Here is a 20,774-nt window from a genome sequence, read left to right on the forward strand (position 1 = left end):
AGTTTATGTGATTTGATGACCGAAGGTTGTTCGGAGTCCCGGATTAGATCACGGACGTGACGAGGAGTCTCGAACTGGTCGAGACATAAGGATTGATATATTGGAAGGTTATATTCGGACACCGGAATGGTTCCGAAGTGTATCGGGTATTTTCCGGAGTACTGGGAGGTTACCGGAACCCCCCGGGGGGTTAATAGGCCTTCATGGGCCTTAGTGGAAGAGAGGAGGCACACGCTCCCCCAAGCCCAAACCGAATTGGACTAAGGTTTGGGGGCGGCCCCCCTTTCCTTTCTCTCCTCCTCCTCTTTCCCCCTTCTCCTTGTAGGAATAGGAAGGGGGCGAATCCTACTTGGAGTAGGACTCCCCCCCTTGGGCGCGCCACACCTTGGCCGGCCTCCTCCTCCCTCCCCCCTTTATATACGTGGGAGGGGGGCACCCCAAAGGCACACCAAAGTTTCTCTTAGCCGTCGCCATGCCGTCGTGCTGACAGAACTCTCCCTCGGCCTCAACTGGATCAAGAGTACGAGGGACGTCATCGAGCTGAACGTGTGCTGAACGCGGAGGTGCCGTACGTTCGGTACTTGGATCGGTTGGATCGCGAAGAAGTTCGACTACATCAACCGCATTACTAAACACTTCCGCTTTCGGTCTACGAGGGTACGTGGACACACTCTCCCCTCTCATTGCTATGCATCTCCTAGATAGATCTTGCGCGATCGTAGGGAAATTTTTGAAATTACTGCGTTCCCCAACAATTTGATACTTGCGAACCATGCCTCATGGGCAAGATGACTAAGACTCCGTTCTTCGGAAAAATGGAGTGAGCTAATGACTTATTGAAAATAATACATACCGATGTATGAGGTCCGATGAGTGTTGAAGCACGCGGCGGGTATCATTATTTTCTGACCTTCACAGATGATTTGAGTAGGTATGGGTATATCTACTTGATGAAACACAAGTCTGAAACATTTGAAAAGTTCAAAGAATTTCAGAGTGAAGTATCATCGTAACAAGAAAATAAAGTTTCTACAATCTGATCGCGGAAGCGAATATTTGACTTACGTGTTTGGCCTTCATTCAAAACAATGTGGAATTGTTTCACAACTCACGCCACCCAGAACGCCACAGCGTAATGGTGTGTCCGAACATCGTAACCGTACTTTATTGGATATGGTGCGTGCTAGGATGTCTCTTACCGATTTACCACTATCGTTTTGGTGTTATGCATTAGAGACAGCCACATTCTCGTTAAATAGGGCACCATCTAAATCCGTTGAGACGACACTGCATGAACTGTGATTTGGCAAGAAACCTAAGCTGTCCTTTCTTAAAGTTTGGGGATGCGATGCTTATGTCAAAAGGCTTCAGCCAGATAAGCTCGAACCCAACTAGGATAAGTGCGTCTTCATAGGATACCCTAAAGAAACTATTGGGTACACCTTCTACCACAGATCCGAAGGCAAGAACTTTGTTGCTAAGTTTGGGTCCTTTCTAGAGAGTGAGTTTCTCTCGAAAGAAGTGAGTGGGAGGAAACTAGAACTTAATGAGGTAAATGTACCTTCTCTCGAAATGGAAAGTAGCTCATCACAGAAAACCGTTCCCGTGATGCATACACCAACTAGAGAGGAAGCTAATGATGATGATCATGAAACTTCAGATCAAGTTACTACTGAACTTCGTAGGTCAACCAGAGCATGATCCGCACCAGAGTGGTACGGTAATCCTGTTCTGGAAGTCATGTTACTAGACCAAGGCGAACCTACGAACTATGAAGAAGCTATGATGAGCCCAGATTCTGACTGATGGCTTGAGGCCATGAAATATGAGATAGGATCCATGTATGAGAACAAAGTGTGGACTTTGGTGGACTTGCCGATGATCGGCAATCCATAGAAAATAAATGGATCTTCAAGAAGAAGACTGACGTTGATGGTAATGTTACTGTATACAAAGCTTGACTTGTCGCAAAAGGTTTTCAACAAGTTCAAGGGGTTGACTACGATGAGACTTTCTCACCCGTAGCGATACTTAAGTCCGTCCGAATCATGTTAGCAATTGCCGCATTTCATGATTATGAAATCTGGCAAATGGATGTCAAAACTGCATTCCTTAATGGATATCTTAAAGAAGAGTTGTATATGATGTAACTAGAAGGTTTTGTCGATCCTAAAGGTGCTAACAAAGTGTGCAAGCTCCAGCGATTTATCTATGGACTGGTGCAAGCATCTCGGAGTTGAAATATACGCTTTGATGAGGTGATCAAAGCATATGGTTTTATACAGACTTATGGTGAAGCCTGTATTTACAAGAAAGTGAGTGGGAGCTCTGTAGCATTTCTAATATTATATGTAGATGACATAATGTTGATTGGAAATGATATAGAATTTCTGGATAGCATAAAAGGATACTTGAATAATAATTTTTCAATAAAAGACCTCAGTAAAGCTACTTATGTATTGGGCATCAAGATCTATAGAGATAGACCGAGACGCTTAATAGGACTTTCACAAAGCACATACCTTGACAAAGTTTTGAAGAAGTTCAAAATGGATCAGTCAAAGAAAGGGTTCTTGCCTGCATTGCAAGGTATGAAGTTGAGTAAGACTCAAAACCCGACCACGGCAGAAGATAGAGAGAGAATGAAAGTCATTCCCTATGCCTCAGCCATAGGTTCTATAAAGTATGCATGCTGTGTACTAGACCTATTGTGTACCTTGCCATGAGTTTGGCAAGGGGGTACAATAGTGATCCAGGAGTAGATCAGTGGACATCGGTCAAAATTTATCCTTAGTTACCTAAGAGGACTAAGGAAATATTTCTCGGTTATGGAGGTGATAAAGAGTTCGTCGTAAAGGGTTACGCCGATGCAAGCTTTGACACCAACTCGGATGACTCGGAGTCTCAATCTGGATACATATTGATAGTGTGAGAAATTAGCTAGAGTAGCTCCATGTAGAGCATTGTAGACATAGAAATTTGCAAAAAACATACGGATCTGTATATGACAAATCCATTGGCTAAGCCTCTCTCACAAGCAAAACATGATCACACCTTAGTACTCTTTGGGTATTAATCACATGGCGATGTGAACTAGATTGTTGACTCTAGTAAACTCTTTGGGTGTTAGTCACATGGCGATGTGAACTGTGAGTGTTAATTACATGTCGATGTGAACTAGATTATCAACTCTAGTGCAAATGGGAGACTGAAGGAAATATGCCCTAGAGGCAATAATAAAGTTGTTATTTTATATTTCCTTATTCATGATAAAGATTTATTATTCATGCTAGAATTGTATTGATCGAAAACTTAAATACATGTGTGAATACATAAACAAATACTGTGTCCCTAGTAAGCCTCTACTAGACTAGCTCGTTGATCAAAGATGGTTAAGGTTTCCTAACCATGGACATGAGTTGTCATTTGATAACGGGATCACATCATTAGGAGAATGATGTGATGGACAAGACCCATCCGTTAGCTTAGCATAATGATTGTTCGGTTTTATTGCTATTGCTTTCTTCATGTCAAATACATATTCCTTCGACTATGAGATTATGCAACTTCCGGATACCGGAGGAATACCTTGTGTGCTATCAAACGTCACAACGTAACTGGGTGATCATAAAGATGCTGTACAGGTATCTCCGAAGGTGTTTGTTGAGTTGGCATAGATCGAGATTAGGATTTGTCACTCCGAGTATCAGAGAGGTATCTCTGGGCCCTCTCGGTAATGCACATCACAATAAGCCTTGCAAGCAATGTGACTAATGAGTTAGTTGCGGGATGATGCATTACGGAACGAGTAAAGAGACTTGCCGGTAACGAGATTGAACTAGGTATGATGATACCGACGATCGAATCTCGGGCAAGTAACATACCGATGACAAAGGGAACAATGTCGTGCTGCTGGAACGAGTAAGGAGTTGGTCAAGGTGATGTATTACGAAATGAGTAAAGAGACTTGCCGGTAACGAGATTGAACTAGGTATGAAGATATCGACGATCGAATCTCGGGCAAGTAACATACCGATGAATAAAGGGAATTACGTATGTTGTGCGACCGATAAAGATCTTCGTAGAATATGTAGGAGCCAATATGGGCATCCAGGTTCCGCTATTGGTTATTTACCGGAGAGGTGTCTCGTTCATGTCTACATAGTTCTCGAACCCGTAGGGTCCACACGCTTAACGTTCGATGACGATATAGTATTATATGAGTTATGTGATTTGGTGACCGAATGTTTTTCAGAGTCCCGGATGAGATCACGGACATGACGAGGAGTCTCGAATTGGTCGAGAGGTAAAGATTGATATATAGGACGTTGGTATTCGGACAACGAAAGTGTTTCGGGGGGTACCGGGTACTTATCGGGTCACCGAAAGGGGTTCCGGGCACCCCCGGCAAAAGAAATGGGCCTTATGGGCCAAGAGGGGAAGGCACCAGCCACAAGGGGCTAGTGCGCCCCCCATATGGGCCGGCCTAGGAGGATAAGGAAAGAGGGGAAGGGGAAGGAAAGAGTGGAATAGGATTCCCCCGTCCTTCCCTCTCCCCCCTCTTTCCTTCCCCCTCCGACAAACATGGCAGGGGGGTGCGGCCAAGGGCAGGAGCCCAAGTAGGATTCAGACCTACTTGGGGCGCCCCTTGGCCTCTCCCCTCTCCCTCCCACCTATATATATGAGGGGGGGGGCGCCTAGCACACACCAGACAATTGCCTAGCTGTGTGCGGCGCCCCCCTCCACCGTTTACACCCCCGGTCATATTTTCGTAGTGCTTAGGTGAAGCCCTGCGCAGATAACTTTACCATCACCATCACCACGTTGTCGTGCTGCCGGAACTCATCTACTACTTTGCCCATCTTGCTGGATCAAGAAGGCGAGGACGTCACCGAGTTGAACGTGTGCAGAACTCGGAGGTGCCGTACGTTCGGTACTTGATCAGTTGGAGCGCGAAGAAGTTGGACTACATCAACCGCGTTACTAAACGCTTCCGCTTATGGTATACGAGGGTACGTAGTCACACTCTCCCCTCTCGTTGCTATGCATCTCCTTGATAGATCTTGCGTGGGTGTAGATTTTTTATTTTGTTTTCATGCAACGTTCCCCAACACTCATCGGTGCCACGCTTGCGAGCATGCATAGAGGTTGAGCGGCGGTTGTTAGCGACGGCGTGTATGGTTCTGTGCAGGAGAACGGGATCCTGTAAGGATCATGAGATAGTATTAGCTAGTTTTGGTTGGATATGATCGAGCTGGCCGAAATGTGTATATAGGCTATATATACACTAATGATAAAATTATATTTATGCATGTAGTTTTGTTTATGTTTCCCAGGAAAAAATCCGCTCCTGCTTTTTTCATAAATCATTTAATTTTTGCGCTCCATTTTGTGAGAATAGATAGAATGTTTCGGTCAATTTTTAGTCTGCTAGCAATGTGGCGAGGCAGAGAATGTATTTTTTGGGCTCAAACACGAGACCCGTATGGTGGTTCCTTTTGTTACCCGCACAATGGCCATCTAAAAAACCGGTCACATGTTTTTAAACTAAAAGTTGTACATAAGTTTTAAAAAATTCATGAGTTTAAAATAGTTCATCCATTTTGAAAAAGTTCACTAATTTTTCTAAAAAGTTCATCAATTTTGAAAAAAAATCACTAACTTGAGAAATGTTCATCGATTCTGAATTTTTCTTCACTAATTTGAAAAAAAAATCATCAATTTTCAAAAAAAAGTTCACCGGATTTGAAATAGTTCATCAAATTTGAAAAAAAATCATCGGATTTGAAAAAAGTTCATGAATTTTAAAAAATGGATCAAAATTTCGAAAAAGTTCATTGAATTTGAAAAAAAATTGTGCATTTGCAAAAATAAAGATAAAAATATAAAACAAAATAAAAAACCGTAGAACAAAACATCGGTCTAGAAAAAAAGACAACGAAAAAAAGAAAAACACGGGGAAAGTATAAAAGAATAGAAGAAAATGTAATATCACAACATGAGTAGTGTCTTGTCTATTACTGCAAGTTGCAAGTAAGGTGGAGGTCCCGAGCATAGCACAGCATTTTTTTGCGTATTAAATGGAAAAAGATGGGTGTGCGCCGATTTGCCAACTGGCCTATAACCAGTGCCTGAAGCCCCAAATATAAAATGCCTTGTACACGCTATGCAATTGGTGGACAATACAACGAGTCCTCCTAATGCGTGCGCAGGGCGGCATGGCTAAACCCTATCTCGCAATTATGGCGCCAGGAACTTCCAACAGGTTTTTTCTATGTTTTTTGTCTGGCTGTTTTTTATTTTTAAAATTTAATTTTATGGTTTTTTAATTGGTAACATTTTTTTAAATTATTTTTTAAAATTTGTGAACTTTTTGGAATTTTTGGAATTTTTTAAAATCCGTGAGTTTTTCAAATCCATGGCCTTTTCCAACTTTTGTCACTTAAAAAAATGTCTGAACCTTTTCTAATTTTAATAGACTTTTTAAAAACCGTGAACATGTTTGAATTTGTGATTTTTTCAGATCGATGAAGGTTTTATAAAATTTGTGAACAGTTTCTGATTTTACCAGTTTCTAGAAAAATTAACTGAAGAAAAGCATTTTTTCCCCCCAAAAACCAATAAAACCAAGATCACTAGTTAAGGGTTATCCCTTTGCAAAGGTCACTCCCCAACTTCTTGCCAAGTGGCACAGTACATGTGCGCCGCTTGTTGCAATCTGAGAGCCCCCCCCCCCCCCCCTTTTCGTAGATTCATTTACTTAATATGTTTTTCTTACTTAACTCTGCTTTTAATAACAAACTATTTTCACTGTTTGATTCCATGCTTTGAGATCTTCGAAAATATATCCCATGCTAATAGGTTTAAAAGAGCGAAAAAATCGGAAACCAAAAGAATTATCTACCAAAAAAAGGCCGAACTGGTCAATTCGCGTAAACTGGTCGCATATATTTTAAGTAAAAATGTACATAGTTTTTAAAAATTTCATGAGTTTAAAAAGTAGTCATCCATATTGGAAAAAGTTTATCTATATTAAAAAAGTTCATCAATTTTGAAACAAATCACTAATTTGAAAAATGTTCCTCAATTCTGAAGAAAATTCATTGATTTTGAAAAAAATCATCGAATTTGAAAAAGTTTATTGGATATGAAAAAAAGTTCATCAATTATGAAAAAAAGTTCATCGATTTTGAGAAAAAGTTCATTGTTTTTAAAAATGTTCATCAGATTAAGAAAAAGTCATCTAATTTGAAAATAATAATAAATAAATTTAAAAATTATTAATGAATTTGAAAAAAGTTCATCAAATTCAAAAAATGCATCAAAATTTTAAAAAAGAGCATCAGATTTTAAAAAGTTTCTGCATTTTCAAAAAGGTTAAGAAAATGTAAAAGATGGAAGAAAAGAAACAGAAAAAGGAGAAAAAACCGAAACAAGAAATTGGTCCCGTGAGCTTTGTTTGTTTGGTTAGTGCGAGTTGCAAGTAAGTTGTAATGACCGGCCTATAACTACCGCCTGAAGAGCTAAATTGGAATTGCCTTGTGCGCGCTATGCAATTGGTGGATAATAAGACGAGTGCTCCTAATGCGTGCGTTGGGTGGCATGGCTATACCCTATTCCACAATTATAGAGCCAGAAATAGGTAACGCATGAATCTATTTCAGTTGGTTTTGTGAATCTTCTAGAAGCTTCTGATCGGTTTTTTTCTTTTTTTTGTGCGACTGTCTTTTCCTTTTTAAATTATTTTTTATTTTTTTCAAATTTGTGACTTTTTTTTAAATTTTCCTGAAGTTCTTGTATTTTTTGAAATTTTAAAATCCAGGGCCTTTTAAAAAATTCATATCTTAAAAAAACATCTAAACTTTTTCCAAAAATGGTGAATCTTTTCGAGTTCATAGACATTTTAAAAATCATGAACATGTTTGAATTTGTATTTTTTTTTCAAATTTATGAAGTTTCTATAAAATTCGTGAACAGTTTCTGATATTACCAGTTTTTAGAAAAATAACTGAAAAAAATTCATATTTTCTAAAATAATAAACCTGAAATCACTAGTTAAGGGTTATCCCTTGCAAAGGTCACTCCCAAACTTCTCAGATGCTGACAAGTGGCACACTACATGTGCGCCTCTTGTCGTAATCTGAGAGTTTTGCCCCTTTTTCGTAGATTTTTTTTAAAATTCTCTCATGAAACGTGCTTTTAAATAACGAACCATTTTCACTATTTGCTTCCATGCATCGAGATCTTCGAAACTATATCCCATGCTAATAGTTTTCGATGAATCTTTTGTCATAAAAAGCCGAAAAAGGGTAGGTCATGTTTTTCTCGTTTAGGGAGAATCACAGCTACCCTCCACGTAGAAGCGCAAGCTGTGCTTTTCCCTTTTCAAGAAGTTGTGCTTCTCGTACTTACACATGATGTGCTTCTCGTGGAAGCGCATATTTGCTTACGAAATGCAGGCCGTGATTTACCTTTTTTCGGAAATCATAATTGTGCTTCTCGTAGAAGCACAAGTTGACCTCTTTTAAAAAAGCACTGCTTCCCAGGAAACATTTATGTTCAAAACCTAGGGAAAACCACGAAAAATCCAAGCCAGAAAAACATCTAAAACCTAAAAACGCGTACAGAATACAAAAAAAAATCCAGTAGGAGCGCTCAACACCCGACACATGGCGGCGGCTGGGCGCACCAGTTAACACGCTAGAGGCAAGTTTAGCTAGTTGCTCTCGAGTAAACCACAAGCAAAGATGAACTAAAAACATAACAAGGCTGACACACCGAGCGACAACCGCAACGAGTGAGCGCTTTACTCGGTGATAGCCCTCGTGGGCGACCAATGCGTCGTCGCACGTACTAGCACCGAAGGTGGCACGGAAGAACCAAACACGCACGCCCCTGCGCTTTCGGCTGGCCCATGTGAGTGATGGGGCGCCCCTATTTTCTTTACCTTTTTTATCTTTCAAAAAAGTTTACACAAATGTTTAGGATTTCAAAAATGTTATGAATTTCAAAGTGTTCATGAATTTTTCTTTTTACTGGGTTTCAGAAAAATTTCACTAATTCAAAAATCGTTTTTGTGTTTCAATGTTTTTCTCCAATTTTTTATAATGTTCGTGGATTGGAAATTTCTTTCCATATTTCAAAAAATTTCCATGAATTAAAAATGGTGTCATAGTTTAGGTTTTTTGCTTCATTTGTTTTCATGATTTTGTACATTCTTATCATATGTAAAAAAATTGAAGTTGAAAAAATGTTCATGATTTAAAAAAATATCATTGGACATTTTTTTCAGAATTTCGAAAATATGTACAGGAAATTTAAATCCCAGGTTTCAGATTTATTTCAAAACCTAAGAAAGGTTAGAGAATTTAAATTGAAAAACTAAAAAAGTAAAATAAATAAACCAAAAGACAGAAATATAAAAAAAATCTGTCCAGGGAAAGTTCTAGAACTTCCCCTATACCGGTGGGAAGGAATACCGGAATAGGTGGTCCCATATAGCAATCCACCGAAAACGATTATTACTTTTTTTTTTTAGAATCGAATACGATTATTACTGTGTATCGCTCAGTGCGAGCGCGGCCGCCGCAACGCAAACAGTTGGTCGGGCCAGGAGCGTGCATAACTCTTTAGGCTTTTTCCCTGGCCTATTTTTTTAGCTTAATAAGAAAGTCATGAGGCAATTCTCATTTTCAATAAGAAAATGTTGAAGAATGTTAAATAAGTTTGTGAGTGTTCAAATCTTGTGAATTCAACAATAGTCAATAATTTTTAAAATATTTTGCTAATATGGAAAATGTTCAAAGATTCAAAAAGGTTTTATGAGTTTAAAAAAATATTGGCGCTTGTTAAAATTGTAGCAAGTATGAATTTTTTTATGAATATGAAATACATGTTTGCGAATTAGATAATTGTCCGCAGACTTGAAAAATATATTATCGGATTTCAAAAAGTATTCATGAATTATTTTTCTGCGAATTAAAAAAGTGTTTATGAGTTCAAAAAACATCGACTTTTAAAAAACATGAATTTGAAAACTATCCATGAAGTTTAAAAATGTACACGAAATTAGAACTTTTTCCACCAATTTTAAAAATCATCACAAAAGAGAGAAACCAGAAGGTTCCAGAAACTTCCCGAAACCGGCTCTCCTGGGCTGGCCCAAGGGATACACGATATAGGCAATCGCTAACCTTAATGCTTGCAGTGAGTGATTCTAAAAAGGAGAAATGCTTGCAGTGAGTGGTATGTATCATTTGCTCAATTTGACGCAGTAGGGACGGCGCTCGTAGTGCGGCCGTAGCCCACAAGATGTACAATCAATCAAGTACTACATTGATTGGTTGAAAGTTCTTGACGTAAGTTGGAGCACGTCTTATTTAGATACTCCATTTTGTTGCAAGAAAGTATGGCATTATTTGCACGTAGCCTCGACAGTTGACGGTGCTGTACATGCTTTTGTAGATCTTTCAGCTGTATAATAAAATGTGGCGTGCAGCCTTGACAGTTGACGGTGTGTACTTTAGGTTTCAGGCAAGAGAGTGTATGGTGTAAGCGAGACTTTACAGTAAAGGATAATACGAGGTCAACTTTTGTTGTTAACCTGGGTTTACTGGGAACGTACTGAGAGTTAAGGCATGCTCGAAATTCCACCAGCTCCATGAAATTCCAGGAGCTGTGGAGTCAGGAAATAGCTGCTCTGCGGTTTTCAACTGCAACTCCACCAAATCCGGGAATGGAGTTGTGGAGTGAAGGTTCTCCGAACAGGGCCTTAGTTTACGTGGCTCGCAATCCGGCTAACGAGTGAAACGCCAGCTGCACGCGCGGTTCCCTCCCATGAGACAAACATAACTAAGCAAATGAGTTGACCAAAGGTTTTAATTTTATTTTATTTTTGAAAAGGAGGATATACCCCCTGGCCCCTGCCTCTGCATCTGCATCTGGGCGATGCATGCAGCCATTTTATTAATTATTCATAAAGTCGTTATAAGGTAATACATCAGTAAGCCTGAAGCCACCATCTTGACAATACATGTTGCTACTCCTAGACCCGTGATGAAGGGGTGACGAATGTCCAAGCCTAATACCAAACAGACATTGCACCAACACCTCACAACTAATGCCGGATGCCCCATCCAAGCCACAATACTTGAACTGGGTTACACACCGGTCTGGCGCACTTTCAATGGGCACCACATGCGCACGTTGCCAGGCCTCTCTGCCATCGACACCACCGCGACGCCAACGTCGTCCTCCTGCACGAGTCCATCGCCACCCGTCGGACGCCGAGTCTCCACTGCGCCACGCTGCCGAGATTGCCGCCATCGATGTGTAGGATGAAGCACCGCTCCACCACCTACCGACGCCCAACCACCAAGCGGTCCACATGTCTGTCCAGCCGATGGATGTCTTGAAAGATGATGCCCCCACAGGGGTAACGATAAAGACGTCGCCATCATCCGATCCAAGAGGCCCCTCAACGCCTCCAACGAGGGCTACCACGCCCTCGGGCGCCGCCATCAATGGTAGCCTCCTCCAGATGTTTCCCCCGGAAACAATGGAGCGAGGGACGCCCCACCATCGCCTCCAACGAGGAAAACAACACCCACGAGCGCCGCTGACGATGGTGGCATCTTCACCCACTTCAGCAGCTAGGCCACCATCTCCTCCTCCAGTTGATCAGCCGCGGGAAGCCACCGCGAGGCAACACCCACCGACCAGATCCCTTTGGATCGACGATGAAGACAACCAAGGTAGAGGAGGTCACATCGCTGCGTGACCGGCGCTATGGCCACACACACGTCGTCCCGAGGCGTCCGCTCAAGATCCACCGTCACAGCCACGCCTCCAAGCCGCGACGGAGGGACGCCCCGCTGCCGCCGTCACCCCCCGCACGGGCTTTGCCCAGCCGGGATCCGGCAGCGGTAGGAGGGGAGGCAGAGGGGAAGGGGGTGGAAGGCGGAGGAGATCAGAAGGGATATGGAGGGGAGGGGAGGGGAGGTGGAGGAGATCGGGAGGGGCGGAGGGGATCGGGAGGTGGAGGAGGACAGGAGGAGGGGCGGAGGGGACGGGAGGCTGAGAGGACGGCAACCAAAGGTTTTAATATTCAACAAAAATGGTAAGAACAGCTAAGTACATATCTATATCTAAATAACTAGCCTCGACTACTAGGAATTCTCTGCCTTTTCATATCATCCAAATTAATTCAGCCGCTGGATATACAAGATCAGTCAGCAATAGGCGTCGAATCTACAGTTTGAGAACAGCTGCACCAACCGCATGTGGTAACTGACGCATGCATGCAAATATGGTAACTGACAGTAAAGTACTACTAAAGTCCGTTGACGACGCATGCATTTAGCTCACACCACGGTGCTCCATGAAAAGAAATCTAGGCATGCATATTTTTTTTCCGGTTCTGCTCCATTTTGGACTTATACAAATGCATTCTCATTTACTCATTTTCTAAAATATTGGTTAAATTTCTTGCTACAGGAGAAACCATAAAACACTATCTAGATTGATTAGTTTAGTGCAGTTTTTTAGTTTATACAAATTTCCGCAACAATGCACAGAATATTTCTTTAGTCTTCTTAGTTATTAGGTCTCAGAGCTACACGACTCAGAGGTTAATACTGGTTGCAATTTACTACAAATTTCATCGTCACATGTAGTATGATACAATCCACTCGGCAGTTCAAGTTTCACTCACCAAAATATTCTCCAAGTTTGTGAGCTTACAATTCACCATTTTCTAAATGCATGTTGACTAGTCACTAAACAATTACAAACACAGTGCCACTTGCACTAGTAGAATACGTATACCTGGTCACCGATCGTCGTAGAACCGTATGAAAGTACTCCCTCTGTAAATTAAAGTAGGGATCTCAAACGTTTTATATTAATTTACAGAGGTACTAGTATATTGTATTTGGAGATGTACATGCATGAATGTACGCATGTGCAAAGCTGGCACTGGTGCTATCTTGATCCTTGGATTGACAATTCACCCATTATCAATGAGTTTGGGGGCCCTACTTTCCCTACCAAACCATGGAATCGCCCCTATCTACATTTGTATACGGCTGGACAAATCTTTGGTTAGTTGCATAGCGAGCTAACTAAATACGCCTTAGTGGTTAAAAAAAAAGGATCTGACCGGTGCCACTCTCCCGAGCGTCACGTGCGCTGAACTTGATCCTCCGCCGTCGGCCCCATTTACCCTCCCCCTCTGCCATCATCTAAGGAGGGAGCCCGCCGAATGCTATGCGGCAGATGGTGACGGCGGGGCTTCTCCCGTGATTTGCTGCATCTTGCGAGGCACCTTAGGTGTTTTGCAAGGGATCTCGCGTCGGAGCGTGCTTTCCAGTCCCGTGCGTCAGCAGTCGCCGGCGGTGCTCGGGTGTCTTCAAAGTTCGGCCACGCTATGGGCGGTCGTATCTCGCCGACTATTGGGCGTACTTGTGGGGACAACTTGGGATGTGTCCGATGGTGCAGCACCTCTTAGAGCAACTTCAATGGGGCGACCCATTTCGTCCGCGGCAGTCCGTTTGGGTCGGCGCGGACAGAAAAGGCGGCCCAACGCGCCGACCCAAACGGACGCGCGTCCGTTTTTCGTCCGCGGGCGACCCATTTCCGGTCCATTTTCGAGCCTGATTTGCGTCGGCGCGGACACGCGACGGACGCGCTCGCGGTCGCCTACTACTGTCCCCGGGCCCGCTGGTCTGTGGCACATTGGCCTTCCTCCCCCGGCCAACAAGCAACCCTCGCCCCCGCCTCCTCCGTCACCGACGCCGCCGCCCATTTTTGTGGCGACTCTTCCAGCTGCCGCCGCCTCCACATCCGCCCAGCAACGCCGCCCCTGCCCCCAGTCGCCCGCCGCCGCCGGGGAGCAAACTAGTTACCGCCGCCGCTTCCCCCACCGCACAGCCGCCCGCGACCAAGAAGACGCCTCGCCGCCCCCGCCACATACGACCGGCACGCTCGTTGGACGCCGTCACACTCGTCGGACGCCGGCAGGGCAGCTAGCTGGTCTGTGGGCGCCGCGTCTCCCCTCGCCGGCCGTCTCCTTCTTCGACGCCCGCAAGCTGTTCGACAGTTTGCCAAGGTACGAAAATGGACTCCGCCGACGAGTTCTTTTTCCACAATTTCATTTGCGACTCTGACGATTCGTCGTCCGACGACGAGGAGGAGATATTGGCTGCCGTGTTGGTCCATCACCACCTCAACAACCAGCGGCCGTTGTTCCGTGGCTCCATTCCGGGCCACCTTCCGGCGTTGAATCGTAACCGAGAGAGCGGGCATTTCCTTCTCTGGAAGGACTACTTTGATACAACAAACCCGTTGTTCAAACATCACAAATTCCGCCGCCGGTTCCGTATGAGTAGGCATGTTTTCAACCGTATTAGAGAGGGAGTGGTCGGCTATGATGACTACTTCGAGTGCAAAGAGGATGCCGTCGGCAAGATTGGTTTCTCCTCTTATCAGAAATGCACTGCCGCCATCCGAATGCTTGCATACGGAGTGCCCGGTGATCTCATTGACGAGTACGTCCGTATGAGCGAGTCTACATGCCTAGAGTCCCTGTATAAGTTCTGCAAGGCTGTGATTGCTGTGTTTGGCCCTGAGTACTTGAGAGAGCCGACAGCTGAAGATACAGCCCGTTTGTTGGCGATGAATGCTAGCAGGGGCTTCCCGGGGATGCTTGGCAGCATAGACTGCATGCACTGGGAGTGGAAGAACTGCCCTTCTGCTTGGCAAGGGCAGTATAAGGGACATGTCAGGGCTTGCACTGTCATACTAGAGGCCGTGGCGTCTCAAGATCTCTGGATCTGGCACTCTTTCTTTGGCATGGCTGGATCACACAATGATATCAACGTGCTTCAGCGCTCGTCGGTGTTTGCTAGGCTTGCCGAAGGCAACAGCCCACCGGTGAACTTTACTGTCAACGGCCACAACTACGACAAAGGGTACTATTTGGGTGACGGTATCTATCCTCAGTGGACCACTATTGTCAAGACAATACCCAACCCTGTCGGAGAGAAAAGGAAAAGATTTGCCCACAAGAGAGTGCTAGAAAGGATGTCGAGCATGCCTTTGGTGTTTTGCAATCTCGATGGGGCATCGTTCGGTATCCTGCTAATACTTGGAGCACGCAGCAACTATGGGATGTGATGACTGCTTGTGTGATCATGCACAATATGATCGTAGAAGACGAGCGCCCGGAACGTCTGTACGATCAAGGCTTTCAGTTTCAGGGTGAGAATGCTGTGCCTGAGCATGGAGTAGCGGCAACATTTGAGCAGTTCACTCAGTTTCATGAAGACATGCGTGATTGGGAAACTCACGTGCAGCTGCAAAATGATTTGGTTGAGTATATGTGGACTCATGTTGGCAACCAATAGATGTATCTTCTTTTATTCGTTTGCAAAACTATGTGAAACATTTTTATTTGTATTTGGCTTGTAAAACTATACTATTTATTTGGGCGGCTAAACTATTGTGCTTGTTATTTCATTTTACAATATGTTTAAATGCAAATCAATGTAAAATTGGGCGGCCGGCCGGCCACGCCTGCACATATGGGTCGGCGCGTTGGGCGCGCTGCCGACCCATATGAAAAACAGGGTGGACGCCGGGCGGGCGGCCGACCCAAACGAAGATAAAGCGGACGAAATCGCCGTCCGTTTGGGTCGGCCCGTTGGAGTTGCTCTTATTTGCTGTAGCTTGTTGTCCCCATGTTGTGTGGTGATTGATGGGCGGCACGAAAGGTGGTTCCAGGCTACAATGTGCTCGGACTCAGTCCAGATGTTGCAGCGGTCTGGCCGTGTTAAGGCGTGGAAGGGCTGGATTCTGCCCAGGATAGCTCTGACGGGGCATGCGATTCGTTACGGCTCAACAACATGTTTTCGTTGGCGGCTCTTCCATATGGACCCGAGCAATGCCATGTTGTTCCTAATCTAGTCTCAGATCCGGGTGCGCTGGATGGAGGGAGCGGTGGGGTCCGACCCTAATCTAGCAACAACCTCTCTTTGCGACGGTGGCCACCAAAAGGTCTTCGTGAGGGTTCCTCTCACAAGATCCGATGTCCGACTTTGGCGATGGGATGCAAACTATGGCGACGTCTTGACGCGGAGGGGTGGTGTGCGGCGACGGCGATCGCATCGCATGTAGTTGCCGGGATTGCGGGAAAAGTGGTGGGAAAACACATGAGTGATATCAATGGTGGTTCTACTCAGCGCCTAGTCTTGAGCTCCGGGGAGAAATCCTAGGTGTGAACTAGGTTGGTTATACCTAGCAATGGCGATGTTTTTACGTTTTTACCTTGTTGAAGGCATTGCTTGGATATGTACAGATTGACTCTTTAGGGTGAAAACCAAGATTTTGACCTTGGGTGGTTGGATCGGGTGATGGAGACGCTTGAGCGCCGCTCCCATCCTAAAGGAGTTATTGTTGAAGAACCTACTCGTTTATGTGGTGTCATGAGATGGTTAGTGCACCTATGTTGATTGTTGTAGTTTGCCAATCACGGATCTGGTCGGTTTCTGTCATTCTTTTTTCCTCGCCTATGTATAACTTTGGTCTTATATGACTTCCTTATTTGCTGGCGTGTTTTTATGTGCGTGCGTTGGTGTTGGCTATCTGATCATAGCTATGTAGAAATCGGGTGTGTGATCATTATGTTTGTATCCTTTTGATGCTCCATTTTAAGCCAAAAAATCCACCCTCTATCAAAAAACCATGATCTCGCCAAAAAATTGGCACAACTCGCCAATGCATTCACGCAAAATGAACTGGGAAGCGCTCTGGGCGAGCCAAGTTATTGGCCCACAACCCAACAGGTGCCTACCATCTGGTCAGCAATCAAATTTTTGGTTTGGCTGTCGTAGGTAGCGAATGCCATTTTTATGCCTAACTTTGAGAATTTCTTATGTCAATCACCCTATCTAACAACTTCCGTTTTTACACCAGCACGTCCGCCAGGTCCACCTGGCTGCGCCATCATCCCTACCAGCAGCCGCCGAGGTAAGTGCAGCCGCCGGCAACCCAGGTCGCCCCGACGCACACCCCTGGATGGGGCGGGCCTGGAGCTGTTGCCACCATTTGGAGCAGCTGCCACCGCCGGTCCCCCGAGCGTGCACCACCAGATCTGGCTCCCGCAACTGCCACACCCCTGCGCCCGCCCTGCCGTCGCTGTGATGCCTGCAAGCGTCCTCGCCGCCGCCCGGAAGCCATGCCCCCGCGTCGCTGGCCCCCACCGCAAGCCAACGCCTCCAATCGAACAGCCGCCATGCGCCGTCCGAGGATCTCAAGCGGAGAGAGAAGAAGACCCCGTCGCCGCCCTTGCCAGCCGGGCTAAGCGGCAAGGAAGGAGCGTCGAGGAGGCAGGTGAGGGAGGGAGGAGGCGGATTCGGCACTGGATATTCCCTTCTTGATACCACAATACACTCTACAAGACCCATTTATTAGCCATTTCATCATCACAAAGAAAAAAAAGAATTATGTGTCATTTCAAAGAAAAAGGTTTCGTGTCCGAAGGGCCGACGCTTTCAATTGCAAAGTGTCCTGCCTCTTTAACTATGAGATAGGCCAGCCCGTTTCTGGAAAGTGAAACAGAACATTTGATAGTTAGAATCATTTTTGTAAAATCGTGTTAGTTAGAATCATGTCCTTTTCAGATATTAATCATATGAGCTAAGCAAAAGAGAAACCTACCAAATATGGCCATGGATTACATCCCGGTAGAGGATCCACTTGGATTACATCAGAATGGTACTATGTACGTTGGTGGAAATTTCAGCAGAAGTTTGTCGCAAAGAGAGGATGGCTAGGGTACACTGCAACAACTGACTAGGAGTGACCATTTAATTGGTAGTGTCTTAGTTAGATATAAATCATACACTAAACATTTGTTGGACAAATCCAATACAGAACGCTCCCTCAAATTTTGAGTACAAGTTTGACTATACATTTGCGTAATAAAATATGAGTTATATGTATAAAAAATGCTATCATTAAAATTTATTAGAATACGAATCCAGCAATATTATTTTTATGACACATATATTTCGTAAATCAAATATATGGTCAAAGTTTAACCCAAAAAACTAGGGGGCCTAATAAACCCAAAATATGAATCTTTCACTAGCTAGCTCATTAGATTATCGACTAACTTGGCCCAACAAGGAACATCTTAAAGTTGGCAAGGAATACTCACATTTCAAGTGCCGAATTTTTTATTATTAATAATTAATAACCCAGTAATTTGGAAACTAGTGACAGGGAAGTGGAAATTTTAAAAATAGTAAGGACGCTAAGTACAATGGCGTCCACAGCTGGATGCTATCGAGGATAGCGTCCAGGTCTGGACGCTATTAGTAACTGCGTCCAGTCAAGTGATTCGCCTAACCATCAGATTCGACTAAACCGGGTCTTTCCTAATGACAGACAGAAGTTACGCGAGGTTTAAAACCCTAGTACGCATGCAGTCTGCGCTCCTGGAGCTCACCGTATGGTAAGCAATCTCTGGCAGCCGGCAACGCCGATCATCACAGGAGCGGCAAGGTCTCATCAGCCGCTCGCCATTAGGATCCTCCAATTGATTTTGTGCTTGATTCATGTTAGCTGTTGTACTGTCCTATTGAATCTCCTTTGTTTTAATCTCTATGCAATTGATTCAATGATTTACAAGCAGACACTCTATAAATGATTGGATTGGTATTCCTGAATTACAATCCTTAATTGGGTGGTTTGTGAGAAGCCAAATTTTCAGTCGTGAGTCTATGGTAGATCAATTTAAAATTGTGATATTCACTTGTTGCACGTTCATGTTTGTAGGTGCATATAAGAATATGTTAATCGTTCTGGTTTACGTGGATGGTGAAGTGCAACATGGGTCCATGGGTGTGGAGTATACTATTCCTCCCAAGTTAACATCTCCAGCATCCGAGAATACCACTTTTGAAGATATCAAGAGTGAGACATGTCGAGGACTTGCACATGTTAATGTCAGTGCTCAAACGAACCTGAATATCCAAGCTCGGTTTGATATTGGAGCTCCTGGACCACATTATTTTCAGTTAATTCCAATATATGAGGAAAGAGGGTGGAACATGATTTTTGAGAAGACCAAGTCCCGGACAACATGGCAAGTGATAGAGTTATATGTTAACATCACGCCAAATCAAGACATGTTGAGCCAAGTCAGCGGTGGAAGCAACATACCAATAATTGAAAGGCACTCACAAAGGTATGGAAGTGCAGTGCACTCGTCATTGCATCAAACATCTGTCAGTGGTTTTCCAAATTCTAGTTCATGTGGTCTTGATTTCGACATGGCACATGCTCCATCTTCTACTCATGGTACTGTGACAAATGGTTTTCCAACAAGTACTGTCAATGACCCATATGATTAGGAGGATACAGAGACAGAGGAGGATTTTATGGGACATGATGATGATGAGCATGATTCTGATGCCGCACCTAGCCAGAGTTCAGACGAAGATCCAGAACCAAGAGTTATGCATCATGTTAATGCATTTCCATTCATGCGTACATGTGGACAGAATGGCGTGAGAGCTTTTGGTGACATATCTATACTAACGGAGACGACAGCAGATGAAAGTTTTTTTGGATGCAAGAAGCACTTTCAAAGCCCATTGTCAGAGCAGCAAATTTTTGATTCAAAAGAGCACCTCAAAATTGCGATTGGTGAATTTCACATAAACATGAACCTGGAAGTGAAGTACAGCACAAGCAGTCAATCTAAACTTGTAGCAGAGTGTATTGATGACAGTTGCATGTGGAGGTTGTATGCAATACCAACAAAAATTGGTTCATGTTGGCAAATAAGGAAATGTCCTTATTCTCACACTTGTCGTGCACCGGCTAATAGAACTGACCATTCTCAGTTATCGGCCTCTATAATTGCAGATGTGATTCGTGAAGCACTCAAGGATGACCTAGAGTTGAGTATAAAAATGTGCGGGCATTGTCAAACAACGTTACAGAAATGTGAGACCATCATACAATAAGTTGTGGCGTGGAAGGGAGAAGGCCATAGCACAACTTTTTGGTAGCTGGGAAGGATCATACAATCTTCTCATCCCCTTCCTCGAGGCCATTAGAGTAAAAAATCCAGGTACAAAGTATGTTCTTCTATCAAAACCCATGACATTAGAAGGGCATAGAGAATTTCGATGTGTTGCTTGGGCATTTGGACCTTGCATTGCAGCAGTTCCTCACCTTCGACCTGTAATAAGTGTGGATGCATCATTTCTATCAGGAAGATACAAGGGCCGGTTGATAATGGCTTGCGGATATGATGCTAATAATAAGTTAATACCTCTTGCATTTGCCATTGTTGAGAAAGAGGACGCTACGAACTGGAGCTGGTTCATGAGATGGTTGCGGAGGGAGGTAATTGGTGTTGGAAAGTTCATGTGTGTGATTTCAGATCGCCACAAAGCAATCAAATGGGTGTTTAAGCAGCCACACCTTGGGTGGAATGAAAGTGCTGGCGAGTGTGTGCATCGCTTTTGCTCTCAACATGTCGCAGAGAACCTATACAAAGCTTTTCGTGATGATGACATTTTGAAAATTTTCAAGTGGGCAGTCAAGAAAAAGAAACCTCGTAGGTTTGAGGAGGGCATGTCATCTATTGAACATACTTGTCCCGATGCAATAACATATCTTGGAAAGGTCGGTAAGTATTTGCAGGAAGACAAAAATGAGCAAGAGAAGCCTGAGAAAGTATTTCAATGCAAGGATGGGGG

This window comes from Triticum aestivum, chromosome 7D (assembly GCF_018294505.1).
Source record: "Triticum aestivum cultivar Chinese Spring chromosome 7D, IWGSC CS RefSeq v2.1, whole genome shotgun sequence".
NCBI classification, from domain to species: Eukaryota; Viridiplantae; Streptophyta; class Magnoliopsida; order Poales; family Poaceae; genus Triticum; species Triticum aestivum.